Raw genomic sequence first — 4,593 nt, 5'->3', positions numbered from 1 at the left:
CACAATACCTGATTATGGGTAGGGCTTAACTGGAAGTTTATGTGTCTTGGTATGGGTTCCCTCTAAACAAGCGTCATCGGGGTTATGCCGAAAGCTGCCTCCACCACAAAAGAAACGACGCTAAAGATGAGGTGAATGTCCGGCCCAAGCCCTGTGCAGTTCCTGTGTTGACGCTTGGTCTTCACCTGAGGCCAAGCTCATGGGGAGAGGTACCTATACTAGGAAATGTAAGTGAAAGGTTTTGGTTGATGATCCGCGTACTGAGTTACGATTATTCAGGGTTACCCCTGACGGATGTAATCAAAAGTTGTGGCACAAGCGTACAACCTCTGCAGAGTGTAAACCTATTCGAATAGCCGCGTCCACGGTTAAGGACGGTTGGAAAGGCCATACTGTTCCGTCATCAGACCATTTTTTTTCAAAAAGGTGACACATGACTGGTGAATTTTGTTTTTGAAAGGTGGATGGTGAATTTGACTTGTATTACAACAAATGTTGTGGGAATGACACTAATGTTCCCACTTGAGTTAGTTAGCATATGAAAGGTCTTGACTTCAAATGCTTGTGAACTAAAATTGGCTTTATGCAAAAGAAACTAGAGCTTAGCACCCCCTTACCAGAAATGTTCATACTTACTTTAGTATTAGTTTGCGAGTACTTTAAAGTACTCATGGCTTTGTCCCTGGCTATTCAAATGGCCAGACTATGAAGAGGAGCAGCAGTATGAAGAGGATGGACAACAGGACGTCTACGACAACTAGGACTACTCCTGACGTCAAGCGTTGGCCTGTGGACTATAGAGTCCCCTTCTATCTACGCTTCCGCTATGTATTTGTGATGTATGTTGGAACAATAGTTCAACTATTATTGTAATATGGGATCAGGTGATCTCTTTGTAAGACGGCTATGATATGTAATGAATGACGACTTATGATATTCAACTGTTATGTCTCGCAACAACAATATTCCTGGGATTGCGATGTATGGCATAACGGGCATCTGGACTTAAAAATCCGGGTGTTGACACGCGTTCAACCCAAATCAAACAATATACATGCATATGCATGCATGAAGCACTCACTATGTTAGCATAGTCTGACATGCACTTAGAGCAGCGGTACGGGCTATGCATGCATTTATTCGTTGCATTTTTGCATCTGCAAAAAGCTGAAATAAGCGGTCAGCTAGCCGGGTCTTGCGCTGCATGGCTCTGCAGGCCCTGACACTTCAAGCATATAATTAGGTTATAAACCAGTTTAGCACATGACCAATGAGTTGTAACTGCATCGCTGTGGATATCTGGCAGCGCGAAAACGAATCTCCATCAATTCATCGGACGGCAGCCAAAGGGGGGGGGGGGGGGGGGGGGCATTGCTACCCGGTGGCAACAAATCCACACTCATCTTTTAGCTAACCCTATTTTAGCTAAGCATAGCTTCTTGACATTCGGTACTACTATACAAGGCGATGTAGCATTTTAAGGCCAGTCGCAACCGTGTACGGTTGTGATTGAGAGGGTGTGCTAGTTAGTGTAGATAACTACAATTCTATCTCTTTGTAATCTCATCGTTAGGTTGTTAATATTGTTTAGATCCTAGCGTAAGTATGAAGTTGTAACCGAAATCTTTAACCTTGGCCATTTGACAACAATATAACACGGTCGAGGGGTGAGTCGCGGCAAAGGCATCAACTTCCAACCCATCGATCTAGGCCCTTTTACGTGGTAAAGAGCAATGTCTGCACACTTAGCTAGTGAAAGATATAAGATTTTTTGGAAATATAAACTAGTTTTTAGAAAAGGTTTATATTTTAGAATGGAGTTAATTAATATATATCTCTATATGTCTAGCCCACACTCAGAATTCTCACAATTTCTCATTGTAAAATATAAAAAGATCTGACCATTTACACATGTCAATAATATCCACGTTTCTGGATTACACACAAAATATTTGTACGCAACGGAAAAGTCCTAGCTATGTATTTCCACCGATCTCTTTTAATTAATTCAGATTTAGTACAATTTTATATTAAATTCGAGTCAATTAAAAAAAATCAAAGGGACGTGACACTGTTTATCGCATGCATATCCATGCGGACAAAGCGACGACATGCACGGGGCCATGTCCGTATCTCTTTCGATCATTCCAGTGAGTAGCAGATCTGCTCGAACGCCTCGACGTGCTCCTCTGCGACGGCCAGGAACAGGTCGACGCCACCCTTGGCCTTGCACGACGGCACGAAGATCATGAGCCCCTCCACCGGCAAGTCCGGCGGCAGGAACGCGGACGGCGGCCCGGTGCCAAGGTCTATTTGGTGGAACTTGAACCCCAGCCAGCTGTCCACCTCCATGTCCGCGCACAGCATGGTGCCTGGATCAGCCGCCGTCGCGACGAGCTCCTCTCCGTTCGCGTCCGCCACATTGCCGAAGTCGACAAACGACTGCACGTACTCGTCGTCGATGCACGACACGGCATCGCGGATGGCGCCGACGACGCCGCCGTAGCTCCAGCTCAGAACGTCCCGAACCTGAAGCTTCGGGAACGCCCACAACACCATGTTCCCGGAGAAGTCCATCGGAATGGGGGGATCGGCCCTGCCCCTGCAGTTCACGGCCACCCTCACCTTGGTGAACTCCTCCGGGTTCAGGTCCCGCGCCGCCGTCATCTTCTTCCACACGTGCGCGAGCAGGCACTGGAACGTGCTGCAGCGGGAGCCGACGCGGGCTTTGAGGTCAGCTACGAAGTCATCCGTGAAATGAACTGCGAGGTTCTTGATTCTGCTCATGGGGACGACGGGTTTCTTGTCATGTGCATCCATGAACTCGATTGACCGGTGGTCGAACTCCGGCGCCGGCGTGCTGCGAGGCACGGCGGTTGCCGCGCGGTCGAGGAAAGGTGACGGCGCGACGAAGTCCTTACCATCGCGCACCGCGCTCGCCCACGTGGTCAAGAAGGTGCTAACGGAGTGGCCGTCGGCCGCGTGGTGGTGGGAGATTATGCCGATCACCACACCGCCGCACTTGTAACGGTTCAGCTGGATCTGCAGCAGCGCTACCCCGATGTTCTCCTGAAATCCGTACGTACGTACAAGCAGTTACAGCATGCATGCATGTGACGTAGGTCGTCGTGACTCGTGACTCGTGACACAGAGAAATTAATCGTGGGGTACCTCCGGTATTGTAGGGTACAATTCGTCGACGTCGGCGGCCGCAGGTCGACCGGGAGGGTGGCCTCTACGACAAGGACGCCCTCGTTGTTGAGGTGGATGAACCGCCGGCCCTGGTGGTCGACGGCCAGGCGGCCGGCCAGGTGAGGGTACAGTGCGACGGCCCTGAGGAGGCCCTCCTTGAGCGCTTCGTTGGACGGCGCCGGCGCTGCGTACGCGAGCACGGTGGGGATGAATATGTCGATGGCGACGCGGTCGAACACTGTCAGCGGCATCTTCTCCCCGGCGAGCGCAGAGTAGGCTGGCCGCAGCATCGTCCTGCTCGTGATCTCCATTGATCAGAACGTGTATATGTTCTTCGATCCTATACTCTGTAGCCTGAGTTGCACACGTGCGCGCGCTTTGGTGAACGAAGAGGAATGTAGACTTGGCGTATATATAGTGTACGCAGAAATGATTTCGCAGTCTTTTCTCTATGGATTACCACGGAGGTAGGACGAAGATGGAAAGTTTTGTATGCGGCGCACATTCGTTTTTCCGCGTGCGCACCAAGTAGGCAACTAGTCGTACCCGCGTGTTCAATCTCGGCTCTGTCCTACTCTCACGTCAACGTAAGTACCGGTCTCATCCACTCATCTCTTCAATGATACATGTACGGACGATTACGGAAAGTTAGGCTGACTCGAACGGAATCACACGTGGCCGCTGAACGAAAGAGAGAAAAAAACACGAAATGTGCTAATTTTCCAACCAAAAAAACACCGGGCTATTTCATTATTAATTATTCTCGCAAAACCGCTTCAGAGAACTGCCGTTAACCATTGGCTGCTGAGGACGCGTATTCTCAAAGGATCTATATCTAGCTAGTGTTGTATTAATGGGGGCATGCTTTGTTAAGAGTAAGTACAAGTCTCATCCACTCATCTCTCCAATGCTACACGTAGGAACGGTACGGAAAGTTACGCGTTGAATCGAACGGAATCACCGTGGCCGCTGAAAAAGAGAGAGAAGAAAAACACAAAGTGTGCTAATTTTCCAATCAAAAAGACACCAGGCTATTTTATTATTAATTATTCTCGCAAAACCGTTTCAGAGAACCGTCATTAATCATTGGTTGTTGAGGACGCGTATTATCAAAGGATCCATATCTAGCTAGTGTTGTATTAATGGGGGCATGCTTTGTTAAGAGTAAGTACAAGTCTCATCCACTCATCTCTCCAATGCTACACGTACGAACGCTTACGGAAAGTTACGCTCTGACTCGAACGGAATTACACGTGGCCGTTGAACAAAAGAGAGAGAAGAAAAACACAAAGTGCGCTATTTTTCCAACCAAAAAGACGCTGGGCTATTTCATTATTAACTATTCTCGCAAAACCGCTTCATAGAATCGCCACTAACCATTGGTCGTCGAGGACGCGTATT

At 48.6% G+C, this 4,593-nt stretch overlaps 1 pseudogene; it reads right to left on the bottom strand.

The window, feature by feature from the left end:
- Positions 1–2,053: 2,053 nt before the first annotated feature.
- LOC127297013 (tryptamine benzoyltransferase 1-like) lies at positions 2,054–3,556 on the bottom strand (annotated as a pseudogene).
- Positions 3,557–4,593: the final 1,037 nt, after the last annotated feature.

This window comes from Lolium perenne, chromosome 4, assembly GCF_019359855.2.
Source record: "Lolium perenne isolate Kyuss_39 chromosome 4, Kyuss_2.0, whole genome shotgun sequence".
In the NCBI taxonomy this organism is placed as follows: domain Eukaryota; kingdom Viridiplantae; phylum Streptophyta; class Magnoliopsida; order Poales; family Poaceae; genus Lolium; species Lolium perenne.
The sequence above is the reverse complement of the archived record's forward strand: the minus strand, read 5'-3'. Positions and strand labels throughout refer to the sequence as shown.